Source organism: Lemur catta, chromosome 14 (genome assembly GCF_020740605.2).
Source record: "Lemur catta isolate mLemCat1 chromosome 14, mLemCat1.pri, whole genome shotgun sequence".
NCBI classification, from domain to species: Eukaryota; Metazoa; Chordata; class Mammalia; order Primates; family Lemuridae; genus Lemur; species Lemur catta.
In genome coordinates, this window is record NC_059141.1 from 16,564,423 (window position 1) to 16,584,662 (window position 20,240).

A 20,240-nucleotide genomic window follows, 5' to 3' on the forward strand; every position below is an offset into this window, starting at 1 on the left:
AATTCATCCTCATTCCCCTAAACCAAAAATATCTTCCATTAGCTGGAAGTTTAAACTGTGTGCCTCTCCAAACAAAAACAGTCTCCACAGCCCCTCAGTCCTCACTGGCTACAAACTAAGCACCCTGCAGTACCACAAGCCCCCACACCTTGCACAGGGGCTAGAGGGGTCAGTCACCCAGCTAGACATGTGACCTTCCCTGCATTCAGCCCCAGGCTTTGTCTCTCTCAGGACAATGAGGGTGTGAGAACCCAGCACCTGTTCTGGGGTTTCCCAGGCACTCCTGGGAGGGCACCTGCCTCTCCCCTCTGCCCCCCTCTAATCTTCACAACAGCTTCAGTGTTCCCACGGGGCTTCCGTCCCCTCCCCATCCTCTGGAGCAGGCAGGCAGCCTGACAGATGACAAATCGGAAGTCGTTCTCTCCTGGATAGGTGTGTGCCAGGGCTGGGGTCAGGGCGGGGACGCTAAGGCTGAGCGGAAGTTCCTAGAAGTCTTTGGGACCCTGGGATGTCATGGGTCGATGGCTGGAACCCTGCTGTTAGCAATTGGTCAGCCTACCGGAAGCTGTGCTGGTTCCCTCCCGGCCACGATGCCAGGCTCACTCTCCACGTTAGCCTTTGTGAACTTGAGCCACTTTTGTGAACTTTAGCCTTCCTCCCAGATGCAGACTTTGGCAAAGGATTCTTGGGACAAGACAGGCTTCTCATCCTCTCAACCCCAGCCTGGCAGCCCCGACACCCCATTCCATGATTCCTCTGCCCACTCCCAAGTTTCAGCCCATTCTGCCTCGAGGCTGATAGGTTTTCAATAGCATCAACTCCCATCCCCAAACCCAATGGGAATTTAAAATAAAGTCACTATTGCATCTCTGAAACCACAGGAAATATCCCTGTGCCAACCCAGAATGTTATATACCTCTCTGCTTTGTGTCCTTTTAAGGCCAAGAGCAAGTTTTATTAAATAAAATTTTAAATATGAACAGATACCATTACTTACATAAAACCAGTTCATTTAAAAATAATAGCTATCACTAGAATCCAAGCAACAATGTAAACTCTACAAGGGTAGGTATTTTTGTCTGTTCTGTTCACCAATGTATCCCAATAGCCTAGACCAGTGATTGGCATATTGGAGGTGCTCCATAAATATGTGTTGAATCAGGTGCTTACTATGTGCCAGGCACTGTGTAAGTCCCTTTCAAGTATTAGTTTATTTAATCCTTACAACATTGTGAGGCAAGTAATATTATTCCCATTTTGCAGACAGAAAAACTGAGGCACAGAGAAACTAACCTGCTCAAATCCACACACCTAGTAAAGGGAGGCGTTGTGCCCAAGCAGCCTGGCCCTAGGGTCCAGGCTTTTGATCCCCAAGCTCTATTGCCTCTCTCAACAGAAATATCATGTGATAGCAGTTATGATATTTCATCGAACTTTTCTATTCTATTTATTTAACAATAATGTATTGATACGTGTCTCTCCCATATCCAGACCATGATATCCCTGAAGTCGGAAGGAAGGGGGACATGTCTCAAATACAGAAAATACTTGATCAAAGTTGATGAAATGAACAAATGGTACTTCCTTCCATCTCTGTGTATACCGTATACATCATCCACCAAAAGCCTTGAAAATGATTTGAGGGGAGGGGAAGAAATGGGGGGTCAGTGGCTAAAAGCAGAGTCAAGTCTGAAGGACTGGGTTTGAATCCCCATCTCTATCCCTTTCTAGCTCTGTGACCTTGGGCAAGTTACTCAACCTCTTGGGCCTCAGTTTCATCATCTGTTAAATGGGCATAATAATAGCTTCTGCCTACCAGAATTGTTTAAGGATTAAATGAGATTATGCTTGCTCAGTGCTTGGCACATAGGAAGGGCTCCATAAATGGCAGCTGTTGTCACTGCTAATATGATGTTGGCGTGAATTTTGCTCGCCCTGTGTCTGATGTGAAGCTGAAGCCTCTCATTAGCCCTTCCGCAGGCTACAGCCGGCAGCTTGTGGGCAGGCGCCCGCAGCAGGCGTGACCCGCTCCTCCCCATCTGTCAGGGTGAATCCTCTGCCACTTCCGGTCACAGCTTACAGCCTGCTTATTAGGTAAATTAGACGTGACACTTTTCCAAAGACACCCTGGCTCCAAAGCCAGCCATAACATCTGTGAGGGCTGCCGCTTGCCAGGGATTTGGGAAAGGACAAGTTCTCACTGGCCTCCGCAGTGGGGTGGCCATGGGGGACCCCAGAAGAACCGTGTTGTTCCTCTGTGGGATCACTGCCTGGCTCCTGTGGTCCACTCTGGGTCAGAGTGCCAGATGGAATATAGGACGCCCTGTTACATTTGAATTTCAGACAAACACCGAATACTTTTTCAATATACATATGTTCCATGTGATATTTGGGATATACTTATCCTAAAAAAGTATTTGGTATTTATCTGAAATTCAAATTTTACTAGGCACCCTGTTTGTTTTTTTCCCTAAATCTGCAACCCTGTCTCTGGGGCATTTGGTAGCATGAGAAGAAGAGGAAGGTCGGGCGTCGGAAGGAGCAGGAGCCGGCCTTGGTTGGGCGCAGCTCTCTGTGTGCCCTGGCAGGGTACCCCTGGCACCGTGAGCTCTGCTCTGGGCCTCCCGCGTCTGAGGCAAGGTTGCCCGAGGACCCCCTGGAGGCTGCATCCCAGAGGGAGGCTCTGCGGGAGGAGCAGGGCACCGCTGCCAACTCAAAGTTGTTTGCACCACACAGGCCCCCGGGGGCACAGGCCCCTTCCTGCTTAACATCCTGGATGGGAGGACTGAGAACAACAGCACCTGAAACGCGTCCCAGCCGGCCAGGACCCAGAAGGCGGATCTCTCCCGCTAGCACAGGGCCCCCGAGCAGGTGTGGGGCTTGTGCAATGTCACACGGTGTGCCCGTAAACCTAGAACACGGCCTCCGGACATCTCATTCCGATTCCTCCCTCCCTCCGTGGCTACCTTTCTGTGCCATCAGGAGAGAAGCAGCTGCGGCCAGTGCAGCCGTGACCCAGCCCCTCCAACTTAGCAGGCTTCAAATTCGACCTCTCATCCTCCCCTCAAACCTGCTCCACAGCTTAGCATGAGGCATCCACCCACCCGGCCGTGCGAACTAGAAATCCGGCCTCATCCTGGGCATGTTAGTCTGCTAGGGCCGCCGTGACGAATACCACAGACTGGGTAGTGAAAACAGCAGAAATTGGTTTCCTCACTGTTCTGGAGGCTGGAAGTCCAAGACCAGCGTGTTGGGAGGGTTGGTTTCTCCCAAGGCCTCTTTGCTTGGCTTGCAGAAGGCCTCCTTCTCACTGCGTCCTCGCGTGGTCTTGTCTCCGTGCGTGGGCACCCCTGGAGTCTCTCTGTGTCCAAATTTCCTCTACTTCTAAGGACACTGGTCCGAAAGGATTAGAGGCCACCCTAACAGCCTTATTTTAATTTAATCACCCCTCTTTAAAGGCCGTATCTCCAAATACAGTCACATTCTGAGGCATGGGGTTAGGACTTCAACAAGTGAATTTTGGAGGGATGCAGTCCAGCCCATAATACTGGGCGTCCCTGCTCTGCCCCTTTTCCTGTGCATCACTAAGCCCTGTTCAAGTCACTTCCTCCGTAGCTCTTGAATTTGCCACGTCCTTTCATTGCTACCCAAGCCAGGAAGCCTTTGCCCCCCACTAGAGTTCTGTGCCCGGCTCCCGACTGGTCTCCTGCCTCCACTGCCAGCCCCTCTGCCATCCTGTCTGCACCCAGCACGGGCAAAACACAGAGCCACTCGTGCCAGTCTCTACTTGCTGTCTTATAAATCCATTACTGGCTTCTTACTTTTAGGATCAGAATTGGCTTACAAACCTCTGCGACCTGGCCCTGTGCACCTTCCTGCATTAGTCCCTTCCCTGGGGACCCCTCCGTTCACGTTACAGCAGACCCAGATCTGAACTTCTTCACTCCTTCCATGAATTGGGTGTTTTCTTGCTTCGGGGCTTCACACATGCCGTTCCCTCCGCCTGCCTCACTCCTCCCATCCTGCCTTCCCGGGCTAATCCCTACCTGTCCTACCTGTCCCTCAGACCTCCACCTGGGCTCCATGTTCTCTAGAAAGCCGCCCCTCATTCCTGCCAACCCTCAGAGTCCGAGGTAGGGGCTCCTCGCGGGCACCCTGGAACAGTCTGCCTGGCAGTGATTTGTGGGCGAGTCTGTCTTCCCCGCTGGCCTGCGGCCTCTGTGAAGGCAGGGGCGTCGTCACTGCTCTGGCTACAAGAACCAGTGTGGTCCTGGCACACACAAGGGCTCGCCAATCATGAGCTGTAATTTTTGCTAGTAGATTTCTAGGAGACATCAGACTGTAAGCGTTGAGGGGCAAAAGGCGTGGAAAGGAGGGGCAGGTGGGCAGGTCTTCAGTTCTAGCCACTTGACAGAACCGGCAAATCACATGTTGCTTTATAGCAGGGTCGATGCTCAGGCGCCAGCCCAGAGATTCTGACTCTTTGGTCCCAGGTGGGCCTGAGCACGAGGACTTTCTAAACCTTCTCCGATATTCCAACGTGCAGGTGGGATTGAGAGGCCCTGGGCGGGTGCTAAGTCAGAGGACAGGGCCTCAGCTCAGTGAATCCTTGCTGACTGGTGGAAGGATGGGGTCCCCAGGCGTCCACCCCCGCGCCCAGCTCCCCTTCCTCAGGGCTAAGGATGGACAGTCCTCCTCCCCGCTGTACATGCCCTCCCCATGGAACCAGTCAAGCAGCCTCTGCAGGGAAACAGCCAGGCCCAGAGGGAGGAGCAGGGACTGGGGTCCTGGGTGTCCTCCCAGAGCTGGCCCCGAGGGAATTCAGTTGGTTCAACAAATATTTGCTGAGCACCCAGGCTAGGCCGGGCACTTTGCCGGTGGCTGGAGAGACAGAGTGAATCCGGTGACCAAGTCTGGTTGCCAATCAGCCCCGGGTCCAGCCTTGGGTTCAAAGGAAAGCTGGGTAGGGTGCACAAGAGCCACTGGCTGTTGGCACTGTTATCCCTCAAAGCCACCTCTGCTACCACCTAAGAAAAGGAGGTGTCATCATGTCCCCAGCTCAGCTGCCCTCCGTGTTTCCTGTGGCCCAGTGTGGCCAGAGCTGTTGCATCAGCGTCCCCTGGGAAGCTTGTCAAAAACACAGATTCCTGGGCCCCACCCTGGAGATCTGATTCAGAAGGTCTAGTGTGAGGCCCAGTAATCTGCATTTTCAGCAAGCTCCCTAAGGGATTGGCTGTAACCAAAAACAGGTTGGTTTTGATCCTCCTTGGGGATCACCAACACTCTCCCATCTCCCTTTTTCTTTCATCTTCGCCACAGCCTGGGACAGATGGAGGGACAATGATCTCCCTCCTAGAGATGATAAACCGACTAGAGGAGCAGAGTGACTCTGCGTCTTGCCTGCCCAGTCTAGCCGTCTCCTAACCCAGCTCCCAGCGCTCTGATCCGCCCAGCCCACTGTCCCCAGAGTTACCTTCGTAAAGCCGGCTTGGCCTTGTTACTCCCCCATGTAGACTCTCCTGGCTCTTTCCCAGTGCCCACTAAGTAAAGGGGCCCCAGCTGCCCTGGCCTGTGTCGTCACTCCAGAGTCCCTCCCTACACCCTACGCTGTGACCACATCAGACCACCCACTGCTGCTACTGCATGTGTCCCCACCTCAGGGACGCGCCTCTCGTGTATCCTCTGCCTGCTCCTCTCCCCGTTTCTTCTCCGACGCCCAAATTGAATTTACCAGGAAGGTCCAGCTCAAGTGCTGCCCCCTCCTTTGGAGCCCGCCCGCCACCAAGCGTGACTCACTCCTCTGCGCTTGCTGAGCTCTTTGCTTTTCCTCTCCTGGTGAGACAATTTCATTCCTCCAGAGCTGGGGTGGGGGTTGCACAGCTAGTCCCCCCCAGGATCTGTGAGCAACTTCAGACCCAAAACCAGACTTAGTCATTTTTGCTCTATGACCTTGGGAAGTAACTTGACCTTTTCTGGGCTATGAAGTGGGGATGATGACAGCTTTACCAGGTTAGGTGAGGATTAAGCAAATCGCCCAGCCCTGTGCTCGAAGAATCCTGGAAGATGACTGTGAAGCGAATCAGTTACAGCCAGGTATGGCTAAGTCTCCTGAGCCCAAGAAACTGTGCTGTTCACTCACCTCCTCCCCCCAAAATGCATTAAACCCACCTGGAGAAATTAGATTGCTGTGGCTCTTAAAGGCAGCTGCACACTGGAACCATCGGCCATCTGTTGCATCAGAATCCCTTAGGGAGCTTGCTGAAAATGCAGATTACTGGGCCTCACACTAGACCTTCTGAATCAGATCTCCAGGGTGGGGCCCAGGAATCTGTGTTTTTGACAAGCTTCCCAGGGGACGCTGATGCAACAGCTCTGGCCACACTGGGCCACAGGAAACATGGAGGGCAGCTGAGCTGGGGACATGATGACACCTCCTTTTCTTAGGTGGTAGCAGAGGTGGCTTTGAGGGATAACAGTGCCAACAGCCAGTGGCTCTTGTGCACCCTACCCAGCTTTCCTTTGAACCCGAGGCTGGACCTGGGGCTGATTGGCAACCAGACTTGGTCACCGGATTCACTCTGTCTCTCCAGCCACCGGCAAAGTGCCAGCAAACCAAACCTGTCAAGGGGACAGAGGGAGGCCTTTGCAGGTAAGAGTCAGAATTGGGGGTTCGGGGCCATGTGATAGTGATGTGCCCTGGCTGGTGACCCTGGTGGCATGGCTATAAGACACGGGGCATCCGGGGAAGATGGATATAGGCCAAGTGTAGGAAGGGTTTAGTTCCCAGGAGCCCTCTGCATCTGAATCCAAACTGAGAGAGAGAGAGACAGACAGACAGACAGACCCCCTTCCAAGCCTGTCTGAAGCAGAACTTAGCTGCTTCCCCATCTGAACGAGGCCCAGTGGACAGAATCCTGTTTCCTGCCCTGAGTCGGCATCTCACAAAGGATTTCCCTGCACCAGCCTCCTCTCCAAGGTAGAAGTAATGGTGGGAGCTTGAGTGACGTGGGCATGTCCTGGCCCAGAGGGTCTCTGAAGGTGTCCAGTCCAAATTCCTGCCTCGGCAGAGAGGGACACCAAGCCCCCACCTCACCCCATCCCCATCCGTGTCTGGGTCTCAGTCGTTCTAGTCCTGCTCCACTTTGGGCCAGTACGTGACCCAGGTTAGCACTTTTAAGCTGTACAAAGTGAGTTTTTCAATCCTAATGTTCCTGGGTAAGGAAAGTGAGCCTCAGAGTCTACACAACTACCACACAGAAAAGCTGGGGTCCACGCCCAGGCCTGGCACCCTGAAGGCTGGGCCTGTCCACACTGCATCGTGCATCTCTCAGATAGGGGCTGAGGTGTCCTCTATAGACCAAATATCTGGAGGTCAGGACACTAGGAAGCGAGTTATGCAAGGCAAGGTGTGCGTGGCTGAGCTTATCAAGAAAGTGCTTCCCGGAGGAGGTGGTGCGACTCTGGAGGGCAGAGGCCAGTCTGGAGGCCTGGGCTCGCTCGGTTCCCAAGAGGTGGCTTTTCCAGAGACAGTCCTGACCCAGGCCTGGGCCTAAGGATGTGAGTGTGGCTCCCTTTTCCCATTGGATTCCTTCCACTGGGACCTCCTGGGACGAGGCGACAATGACTGGGTGCTGGGGCTGGGGGAGGGGTTGAGAGGCTGGGCTCCTCTGTCTGTGGGTGTTTGGGCCTCACCGGTCTGGAAGAACACACCCTCTCTTGAGACCTTTGATGTCTGTATAAGCCACTTGTTCTCAGAATATACCGATGTGGCCTTCCCTTCCTGCCCCCTGCCCCCTGCCCCTCAGGCCCCTACACCCCCGGTGTGGATTGTGTGGGCCTGAGCACCAGGGATGGGTTCAACAATTCACCCTGCTCCACGCCATGCTGGCTTCATGGTGGGAACTTCCCCATTTGGTGGAGAGACCACACCTTTGTTTTACATGTGAGTAACCAAAGGGCCCATTCAGCCATGTCCCCAACAAAAGGCCGTAGGTCTCAAAGGAGTGCGACCTTGGCTGTGGAATGATCTGGATTTCTTTTCTTTTCTCCCTCTGGTTCCTCTTCTTTTTTTTCCCTAACCCTCCTACCTTCTTCCACCCTCCCCAGCTCCAAGTGAAGCAACCACTCTAAAGACCTCTCTCCACCAGAGCCATTGCCTTGCCCTGGCCCACCAGCTTCCCCTGGTACGAGTGACAAAGGACTCCCCTTCTCCGGGGTCCCCATTCCCTCAGCCACGGCCCATTCACCTCCCTCCCCAGCCGGGGCCGGAATTGTTATTTTTGTTTTTGCTTTGGACCTCCTCTAATTTTTTCCTTCAATCAAAGTTACACAGGAGCATGGATTTCGCAAAGATTTCTCCAAAGTTAGTCATGGACAACTGCAGCCCTGATCCGTCTCCAGGGGTGGCCACTTTCAACTCTCGAGACTGATGCTTTGGAACATTCACTTTCAGATCTCTAAATAACACCTCAGATGGTTTCTTCTTGATCTTGGCAGTTTTAGGCATTTTTTCTTAATTTCCTGCCCTGGGGGACGAGGAGTCCTTTCAGCTCTGCGGCAACTGGCTCACCCGCTGCCTCCATCTTCCTGATACAGGAATACCTCGGTGGTAATTTGGGTTATGTCATTGTTCAGTGTCGACCTTTTTTAACCGTGTAAACACAATGGCCAGCCGAGCCTCATGGTGGACTAGGATTATTTTTCCCACCTCTCCTTTAAATTTGGGCAGCAGCCAGCACCGTCAGCAGCGGGCTTCATGGCCTAGTGTGACTTTGGCCCACCTGACCCTGGCCACTGGCATCACCAAACCAAACCCTCAGCTCCTTCCTGAGAAACGCCTGTGGTCAGGCTAATGGTAACTTTACCAAGAAGACTTGGCCCAAAAAATCACTGGTGTCTTCTTGCTTTATGTGTCACTCAGAGGCCACCGATTGGCCGCTCTGAGGTGGATTCCGAGTCAGAGTAAGCGGTTTTGAATTCAGCCTCTGCCTCTGTGACTGTGTGACCTCCAGCAGCGAGTTACACATCCCCTTTGAGCTTCGGGTTCCTTATTTGTTTAAAAATGGAATTAAAGGATGGAACCACCTACTTCATAGGACTGATTGGGACGGAAAGAGAGGAGAGGTGTAATGCGCTTAGCACGTGGAAAGGCTGACAAATGGTGGGCATTATCATACCACTGGGTTAATTATCGGTAGTAGAGGTTCTTTTAGTGAGTATCCCACGATGAAGAGACAGCGTGCTTCAGAAACATTCCAGACTATTAAAGTGGCTTAACGGTCACATGCCCCATCTCCCAAAGAGCCCAGGTCATCTCTGAGGGGCAGAGCTGGGGCCTAACACTGTGGGGGGCTCACCAGGCCCTGCAGGATGGAGGTGTGGACTGGCAGGATCCCTGGACGCAGGACAAGGGCTGGTCTTCCCCACTCCACCTCATTCCTGTTTCCATGGTGTCTCACTCAACTAATTCGGATTGTATTTGGGGCATCATCCTGCAACATGTTAGCCTCAGCTTCCTCTGGTTGCTCCTAGGAGAAGGTTGACCATCTGACCCTTTCTAGTTCCTTTCTTGTTTATTTGAGGGGGCTATAAATCAGATATAATATGTCCTAATTTTAAGAAATTCAAACAATACAGAAATGTATAAAGGAAAAAAATAGGCCAGGTGCAGCGGCTCATGCCTGTAATCACAGCACTTTGGGAGGCTGAGGTGGGAGGATCACTTGAGCCCAAGAGTTTGAGACCAGCCTGGGCAACATAGCAAGACCCTGTTTCTTAAAAAAAAGAAAGAAGGAAAAGTCTTTTTTTCTACCCTAAAGGTAAGTGCTATTAACAGTTTGCTGTGATTTTCTTTTCTATATTTCAAAATATGTATGTGTGTGCACATGTACATGCACGTGTCTGTGGCATTAGTTCATATACTATATTCAGTTACAGTAAGGATATGGTAATCAAATGAGATCACATCATGCCTTCAAGTCTGCGACTTGCTTTTTCCTACAGTAACATATCATGGACCACATTCCAGTTTGATCTAGATACCCTGGCAGCATGCTGTGGATGTTTTTGTGGGTTGCTTTCCATTTTTACCAAGAAAAGCGATCTTGTGATGAACACGCTCTTGCGTATAGCTTTTCGAATTTGTGCTAATATTTTATAGAACAGAGTCCTAGAAAGTAGGTTTCTACAGAGTGAAGATGAGGACAGCGGTTCAGGAGTTACTCCTCTGTGTCCTCTCTAGGCCCTCAGCCCCCACTCCAGGAAAATGACCCTCCCCAGGTCCCCTAGCTCCCCCACCCTCCAGCTCGCCACCCCTCCCAGGACACGTCTAATGGGGCGAGGCTGAGACAACCCAATGTCTCGTGCACGCGTGTGGCTGAAATCATCGCACCTTCCTTTGCTGTTGGTTCTCACGGAAGACAAAACGGATTCAGCCGTTCGGGATTTTCGGTACACATCCTGGGTTCAGCCCATGCCCGAGCCTGTGTCATGCCTCCACCTCGTATGAGGCAAAAACTGCCTGCAGATGAGAAATGACTGCTTTTCCTGCCTTTGGCCTTTCCACAGAGGTCCCAGTTTCAGAAAATGAAGAAACTGAAACCTAGAGAGGGAAGTGCTCAGGGCCTGCCCCTGGCCACCGGGTCAGGCTGGGTTTCTTGACACAGGGGAGGTGGGACGGGGGTGGGGAGGTGGAAGTGGGTCGCAGAGGTGGCCTACGGGAGTCATGCACAGGAGGAGCCGGAGGCGGCATCACTTCCATTTCCCAGACTGTCAGATTCCTAAACCTCCCCTGTCCTTCCCCCCTTGACCTCTTTCAAAGTCTGAGATCTGGGCTGCAGCTCTCAGGGTTGAGGTAACCAACAGCTCCCCTCTGAGTGCAATTCCATGAAGACACTGACTCTTCTTCCTGGAGGGCCCACACCGGAAGTCCCCTCCCCAAGCCTGCAGGCCTTGCCTCCCCTCCACACACAGCCAGTGGGACTTGCAGGCAGCTGGACGGGTCCCCGTGTCCAACAGGGTTGGAACCGTGGACCTCTAGCCTCCACACTGCTTGGTGGGCAAACCTGGGGACTTCTCAAAGATCACATAGGATCCGAGAGGTGGGAAGAACCCTCCTTCCCTCCTTCCCCCCTCCCACAGCCAGTAGAACAGCCGGTCCTCTGGGGAAAGGAGCCAAGGCCCCTCTGGAGCGGCCTAAAGGCCTGGGGCTAAGGGGACACCCACCTGGGCTCCCACCCAAGCCCGTCCTCTGAGCCACACAGTGGGAGACTTGCTGGACAGAGCTTTCCTCCTGGGGACTCCAACCTCCCTCCAAAACCCAGCCTGGTTGCTGGGCACCGGCGACAAAGCCCTCCCCACAGGCCCAGCCCTTGCCAGGGACCAGAACGATGATCCCCCAGGGAGAAGCCCCATTCCCCAAGGCCAGCTCAGGGGGCGGGGGCCAGCTTCGGGTGGCTGGTGGTGTGGCTTCATGTTTGGAACAATTGTCGGGAAATGTGGACGCCTCCTTGGGCCTAAGGCCTTCTCTCACACCTTTGGAAAGAGTGGGCTGCCCTGGCAAGGACACAGCCCCAGAAGAGCCCTCTGAAGGAGGGGAGGGTCCAGCAGCCACCAAACCCAGCTAGCCCCCAGCTCCAAGGCCCAGCTCCACCCGACTCCGCCTGGTTTGGGCACAATTCCCGCCCTCCGGGGCTGGCTGGGCACCTCTCTGCCTTGAAGCATGCGCGCTTGCCCTTCCCCAGGCTGTTCTGTAATTTTATACTCTTTATTATTTTTTTCCCTGATAACAAAAGCAGAATAGGCTTATTAACTATAAAAAATTACCAAAATGTCTAGACTAGTGGTAAAAGCCAGCGCCCATCCCAGTCCCAGATATAGTGTGCTAGGAGAGGCTCAAACTACACAGGCTGATCTGCAACTCACTTCTTCAAGGATGTTTTTTGAAACCAAAACCGATCATCTCACTGCCACGTTTGAATGACTCTGGTGGCTTCCTACAGCTTTCGGATAAAGAGCACTTTCCGTATGCTGGCTATGAGACCCTGCCTGCCTCTCTACCCTAGAGCCTGCTCCTTCTCAATCACGCTGCCTTCTCTCAGGCCCTTGTCTTCCTGTCCTCCCTCCCTCCCTCCTTCTCTCCTTTCTTCTCTCCTTTTCCCCGCCCCCACTTTTTAGCTTCTGTCTTTGCACGGGCTGAATCCCAGTTCCCACCTGGAATGCTGTTCACCTGGTAAACTCCACGGCTCTTTCATAACCCAAGTTACTTCTTCAGAGAAGTTTTGCTTCCCAAGACCATCCAATTCAAGGCCAACCAAGTCAAGACCAACCAATTCAAGGAGGGGAGGCTCTTTTTTGTTCACTATTCTTTCCCAGTGTCTGGCACGTGGTGGATGTTCAATAAGTACTTGTTGGATGAATGGACATGGTAGGTACTAATTATCTGATTGCTTCCATGAGCCAGCACAATGCTGAGTATGGGAGAACCCAGTCGAATAATAAAACAAGGGTAGGTTCTGAAAGGCTAGGGGGTAGCAGGCCAGGGATGAGGCAGGTAGGGGGTTGGGTAATGGCTAGAATGTCATTTCAAAGGGCTACAGGGGTATAAGTTTGAGGTACCTTTGTGATGTGGTTAAGTCATTGCCTGATGGTCTTTAATCTTGCTGTTAAACACAGATCCTGGAGAGAGGGACCTTTGCTTCTACTTTTTGTCACTCCCTCTTTGGACTCCTTGGCCTCCCTCTTAGCATTTAGGCCAGGCCAGAGGTCTATGGAATGTGTGTTAAAGGGTTGGATGGATGGATAGATGGATGGATGGTTGGATGGATTGGATGGATGGATTGACTAATGGATTGGATGGATAGATGGATAGGTGGATTGGATGGATGGAGAGATGGATGAATGGATGGATGGATGCATGGATGGACTAGATGTATGGATGCACTGGATGGATTGGATGGATGGATTGACAAGTAGATTGGATGGATAGAATGATAGGTGGATTGGATGGATGGATGGATGGATGGATGGATGGACGGATGGATTGGATGGATGGATGGATTGAATGGATTGATGGATGAAATGGATGGATGGAGGGATGGATGAATGAAAGAGCTAAGAGCTAAAAAAGCTGGCAGGGCCTCAGAGATCCCTTATCCACTCTCTGATTTTTAAAATGAGGAAACTGAAGTCTAAGAGAGGTGGAGAACATCTTTAGTCACTTCCTCTCTTTGAGAACTTGTGTTGAATTCTTCTCCTCAGTCTATAAACATGTTGAAATATCCTCCATCCCAAACAAAACAAAGCACCTCTTTCCATCTTCCCTACAATCTTTCCTATGAGCTATGACTTCCCCCTTTCTTTTCACTGCCAACCTTCTTGAAGGGTCTTGTAAAACTCACTCACCAGACTTCCTTGTCTCCCACCACCCTAACCCTGACCTCTTAGCTTCTGGCTTCCATCCACATCACCATGGCAACAGCTCCGAAGTTGCCACTTGCCAAGGACCTTGTAGGACTTGACCCCATCCTTGGCCTAAGGCAGTGTTTGCACTGTCACCAAATCTTCTTCCCTGAAACCCTGAGGCACTGCTCTGCACAAGGGCACTCTTTTCCTGTCGAGAAGGCTGCTCTTTTCTGGAATGTTTAATGGCATTTCTTCCTCCCAGCACCTTCAACCATAGTTCTAATCTCACCCTCTCTTTGATCTCACTCTGTTTTCTGTCGATATTACTGAGTGCCTCTGGGTGCCAGGCACCATGCTAGGGCCTTGGCTGCATCGCCTTGTGTAACCTTCACACTGACCCTCTGATATAGGTGTATCAGGGTCATCTGTACTTTACAGGTGGAGAAGCCGAGACCCAGTGAAGATAAGTAAATTGCCCATCGCCTCACAGCTGGCAAGTGGCATCTTTGGGACTGAACCAAAATCTTGCTATTTCCAAGTCTGTGCTCTTCGTCACGAAGCTGCACCTTTCTCTTGGCAGTCCCATCCACACTCAGGCTGCTCAGCTCTTCTCCTGACTCCCACATTAATATTGTCAGAGGAGACCTCCCTCTGGAGCCCTAGACTTGCTCTTCCAAAGTCCCAGTGAAATTTTTCCTTAGATATCCTTCCAAAATCTCAAAGCCAGATTCCTCAGATTTTTGCCAGGCTGATCTTGTCAGTCTGTGCTCAAATGCCTCTAAGTAGCTCCCAGGTCCCCAATGATCTGGGCAAATTCTTCCCTGCCACGCTCAGGCTCACCTGCAGTGTCACACCCTATTCCTGCCCCCATCCCACCTGCCGGATCTCCTCCTGTCTCCTCCTGCTTCTGACCCTCTCTCTGTATGTTCTGAAAGAGTCCGGTGGTTCCCTACAGCTCCACCTCTGCTCAGAGATGACCCTCCCTGGATGCCCTTCCTTCGTGACCGCTTGATCCCCAGAAATCCTTTGCATCTGGACAATAGGCTGGCAGGAAATGTTCTAAACATCAGTAGTGGTTACCTCCAGTGGGGGGGTTCCAGGTGACTTGTTTTCACATATGTTCAGTGTTTTCCCAATTTCCTATAAGGAGTATGTTTCTCTTTATCATCAGAAAATAATTTGTTAAAATAATTTCAAAAATGAACCTTATTCATCCACGCCACCCACTTCCTCTTTGAGCTCTTTCTGTAGCGTCGTTCTCGTGAGGGCTCCCCTAGGTCCTGGTGGGGCTGCCTTCGCCACCTGAGAGCCAGGCATTTGCTGACGCACTGTGAGGCCCCTGTTCCCTGCCAGTGCCCTGGGTGCACGGGGCACAGCAAGCGCAGGAGGAACAGAGATAAAGTAGACATATTCACAAGACTCTTCCTCAAAGGAGCCAAAGACTGGAGACCCATCAGTGTCTGTCACTAGGGGCCTGGTTACACAGTGCATGGTGGGTCTAGGGGCTTGCGCAGAGCCCTTAGAAATAGACACAGAGCCCAGCTGCCAATATGAACCAATTTTCAAAATATGGCATTAAATAAAAAAGTTCCAGAAAAATGTATACAGTATGTTCCCTTTTTTTAAAGAAATAAAAGGGCATGCACATACACACACATGTGTACTTGTAGGTACACAGAGTATCTTTGGAAGGATACCCCCAGCCTGGTGATAGCAGTTGCTCTGGGGAAGGGCTGGGGGGACACGGGAACTAGATAAAAGAGTTCAGAGGAGGGATGAGGCTTCCTTCTGTTCAGTTTGAAAAACTGTTTGCATGTACCTTTAAAAAAAGAAAACAAAAAACTCCAAACCACTTACAAAATAGAACTGAAGTAACCTACGCAGGAGCCATATCTATTAAGTGGGAGAACCCCCAGGAACCTGGTACCACTCTCTGTGGCCTCCCCTCCCTGCTCCTCTCTGTTGGACACTTCAGGGGGAGGCAGGGAGCAAACAAGACCCCTCACCCCATCCCTGCAGACAGAGCCTAGACCCTATTCAACCCTTGTGCACTGAGGCCACATGAGATGGTCCCTGCAGGAGCCCAGGCCCAGAGTTGGGGACAGATTCCTCCCCCCATCATCATGTACAGCTCCTCCCTGGTGCAGGCAGGTCATCACAGGCCTGTTGGCACAGGGTGATTTGCCACACCCTCGTGGGGCACATTTCTCAGGGTAGGGAGTGCCAACTGACACCACGGTGGTGACTCAGCACCTTGGTAGCTGCTCTTCCAGAGGGAGAAGGCTGGCTGGCGTGTGCCGGCTGCGGTGGGCGGGACGTGGTGGGAAAGACAGTGGTGACCTGGCTTCTCCACTGGCAATGACGCCCTGGGCGTGGCCTGAGGGCTCTGGGGTCCCTTCTCAGGGGGCAGGGACTGGCCTGAGCACAGCCTAGCAGGCTGCCAGCCAGGGAGGAAATTGTCATCAACAATAATAATTATTTACATTTCTTGGCAGCCTTTTAGCTAAGGATCTCAAAGTACTGAAAAAGCCAGATGCTGTTTGCAGAGTGTTTGCCTGGACCAAGAGCTCAGTGGTCAAAGTTGAGGCCAGCATCATTCCTTCCTGCTCCCAAATGGGGCCCACACCCCTACTGCTCCCTCACCCTCCGGCCTGGGGGCCTGGCTTTGTCCCTGTCACCCCCTGCTCAGTCACAGACACAGAGGGCCACAGACAGTTTGTCACTCAAGACCAACCAATGGCCTGAGCCACCTGAGAGGGCTCCCAGCCTGTGAGTGGCCCACCTGGGTGGCCAGGCTGGGGATGTGTGTGTGTAGGAGGAACCCCGGCCTGGGACTCAGTGGGCCTGGGTTCTCATTGCTGTGGCCACCTACGGGACTTACGTAGCTCTTCTCCCACCAGGGCCTCAGTGTCCTTACCCAATAAAAGGTGTTTGGAATCCCCCAGGGGCTGCAAAATGTGCTATACAACATCTTGGCCTTTTTCGATGAGCTTTGCGGCTTTTGTCGACACTCAATTCAAACGTGATTTCCAAAATGCATTTTAAACCACCTGAACGTTCGTACTGAGCAGTGCCACGCACGTTTTGAAGCAATACACGATTTTCACCTGCTGGAGCCCACTCACGTCCACACTGATTTCCTAAGTAACACAGCAACCCGGTGGGAACTTGAACTTAGAAAATAGACTTGAATGGAATACAGCTTTGACCAGCTGTGTACGCTGGGGCCCCGTACCCTCTCAAATATCATTCAGAAAAAGTGTTCTGTTTCTAAAAAGGTCTGACAGGCACTGGGCTCAGTCCCCAGAAAGAGAGACACAGAGCAGGGATACAATCAGCATGCTGCTGCTGAGTGACTTCTGTGTCCCACAGCTGTGTTGGGGGATTTTCTCAGCAGACCATGGAACATCTTGAGGTCTGAGCTCTGGTCCAAGGTGTGCCACTGATTGGCAGAGATTTGCAGGGTCAGTTCTGGCGGGTGAGAGCTATCGGCCTGATCCGGAAGAGGTGGGGTCTGTTTCAGGGCCGGGGCAGGGGCAGCAAAGCCTTGCAGGTGCTTCCTGGGGATAAGAAACAAATGCTAATTACTCAAATCCTACGTGGCTCAGTTCTGATGTGCCAGGCGCCGTGCTGCGCACCTCGCACCTGGGAATGCGTTGGCTCCTCCCATCTACACAAGAAAGGTGAGCCTCATTTCACAGGCGAGGAAACTGGGGCACAGATGGTTTGACACCCCTCAAGACCCGCAGCTAGTGACTGACAATGCTGGGCACCACCCCCAGTCTGCACTTTTAATAGGGCCCCCCAGGTGATGCAGGTAATTCTGATGCGGCGGGTCCACGGACTCCTCTCTGAGAAACACCTCCCTACGTTGTGCTGGGTGCAGGTACCAGGACACACACTGAAGAGCTGATGGCTCTGGCTGGCACAGGTCTCCCCGTCAGCACCTGCACGTTACTGGTTTTTTACCTAAGAGGTGGCTCTCCTGCACAAGGTCTCAGAAGGGTCTCTGGGCACCTGACACAGGCAAGCCCCTGCCCCTTCCTTTGCTTCCATTTCCCCATCAATAAAGGGGGGCTTGGACTTGATGTCACGTAAGTGCCCTTCCTGCTCTGACTCCTGCGAATCAATCATCGGCCTCCGTGGCCTGGGTGCTGGCCCAGGAGCTGAGAGCTCAGGTCTCAGAGTGGCTGAGGGTCTTGCCCGAGTCAAACAGTTATTTAGTAAGTGGTGAGGCTGCCTTCAACCAGGCTGCTGGCTGCAGGGTCTCCACAGTCTAATTTCCTGTCCCCGAGGGCAGGGCCATGGGAATGGTCCATCCAGGCACAATGAGAGAATGTATCATCTATAGAAAAATTACAAACAATAACAAACCGAACAGCAGTGCTGCACCAGCAATGCTAATGAACGTCAATGATAAACTACTCCCACAGCGTGAGCCACTCCCATCCCCCCTTGGTGTGCCACCCATGCCACTCTGCCACACTCTCTCCTGGGGTGTTGCGAGTGACTGCCATGCAGGGAGGCTTCTTGGAGGAAGAAGAGGAAGGGGCCTTGGTTGGGGTAGGGGGTACCTGCAATGAGGTCCCCATCCAGCCACGCTAGCTGTGACAAAGATATACAAGAGGATGTGGTCTGGGTGACTAGAGAGCTCATTTACCTCGGGCTAAAAATAGGTGCGTTCCCTGCAGCAGGTGGGTGACTCGGCAAGCCTGAGGGAAGCTTCTAGATGCAGGAAACATGGTGCCTGTTGGCCCTGGTTTCCCCCAGGTGCTAGGTCAACAGGAAGGGGCTGACAACAGAAATGTGCTATGTATTTCACACCCCCTTCCTGGGCCCGATAACTTTCTCCTGCCCCCTTCTCCAAACTCACCGTTCAAAGGCCATGAAATTGCTGGTCCAGGCCAAATCAGAGCCACGTGGCCAAGCTACCAAACCTGTGGCAGCTTTCTCCCAGACCTTAAAGAGAGAGGTGAGAGAAGGAGCGTGAGTGTGCGTGCATGTGTGTGCAAGCCTGCACATGTGTTAGTGTGTGTGTGCACGCATGTGCATGTCCATGGTTGGTGGGAAGATAAGTAGGTCACACAGCACCTATACAGGGATCTATCCTCGTTTCTGATCTCCCTGGACACTGCCCACGTGCCATGGGCCGGCTGCTGAGGCTCTGACCGTTCTCTGCGATGCTCTGTGCCCCAGGAAATGAAAAATGCTCCCTTCTCCCTGTCCCAGACTCTTCAGGAAGCAAGCACAGTCCTGGCCTTCTAGATACACCTCCAGAGGTTCAACGGAAGCTGAGGAGTGAGGCAATTATTTGGAGAATTCAGCCCCACCTCAGGCAGCTGTCTGGGCAGATTGATATAATGAGAAGAGGCAGTATCGGGCATCAGGAGACCTTGCTTCTACTCCTGGCTCTGCCATTCATTTGCTATGTGACGTTGAGCATGTCAATTTTCCTCTCTGATCTCTAGTTTCTCCTCTGTTTATCTATTTTTTAATTTCTTCAACAAATATGTATTAAAGGCATCTTGGGCCATATACACCTGTGCATGCCATGCTAAATACAGGAAAATAACAACTAGGGAAGACTGAAAATGCCCAGGAAATCTTTGCACACTCCGCCCCCCCCCCCCCCGCCCCCAACAACAAAAACTGGCACCATTTCTCCATTCCTTGATTCTGGGCTGACCTTGTAACTGGCTTTGACTAATGCTGCAAAAGTGACCCTGTACTTTTGCTCTTGCCCTCTTGGAACCCAGCTGCTGCATGAGGAAGCCTGAGCCAGCCTGCTGGAGAGGCCACACGGGGGATAACCAAGGCACCCTGGCCACAGCCACAGCCAACAGCCAGTCAAGCGAGCTGGGCCGTGGAGAGCCCCCAGGCCCCAGCCTACTGACCAAAAATATGAACGTGAGCCCGGCCAAACCCACAGAATTATAAGCAATTAAATGGTTGTAGTTTTAAGCTACTATGTTTTGGAGTGATTTGTTATGAATAAAATTAACATTTATTGACCATCTCCAAGGTCCCAGGGATAACGTTCAATGTTTTACATATATAATCTCATTTATTCCTCATATGAACCATGTGAGGCAGATATTACTATTTTAATTTCCATTTTACAGATGAGAACACTGAGGCACGGAAAGGAAGAGCCACGCACCGAAGAGCAAAGAGCTAGTTGAGTAGGGAGCTGGGATTTGAGGGCAGCAAGTCCGAACTTCAGAGCTCACACTGTTAGTTAACCGCTACACTACATGGACCCAGACAGACTTGGCTCTTGCCCCCACACAGTTTATAGTCTAGGCAGGAGACTGCCGTTGGAGAAACACAGAAATGAATATACAAGCACAAATAGTGTAAGTGCTGTGAAGAGAATGTGTGCTATGGGGAGGTCACAGGAAAGGCCTCTGGGGAGAGCCGGGGGTGGACGGAGGATGGCTGAGTGAGCCGGGCAAAGGAAGGGTTTGCGTGAGCCTGTGGTTTTCCACCTTCAGTCATCACAGAAGTCCCCTGGGGAACCTGCTAGAAATGCAAATTCCTGGGCCTCATTCCCCAGAGATTCTGACTTTTCTAGAGCCACCCCTCGATATTCTGGTTTGGTGGGTTTGGTGGGCTGGGGGCCTGGTAGTCTTTTTCTCTTTTTACAACATGCCTCGCGTTGTCATCAGGGAAATTCGCGTAGCACAGCTGAGTAGCATCAGCAGAGGAGACGAAACGTTGCCCCGGCCCCATTCTGAGATCATGACACAACTGGTCTAGAGTGGGTGGTTTAAAAAGGTCCTCAGGTGATTCTAATGTGCACCTAGGGCTGTGAACTGATGCTAGAAGACTCTACGAGG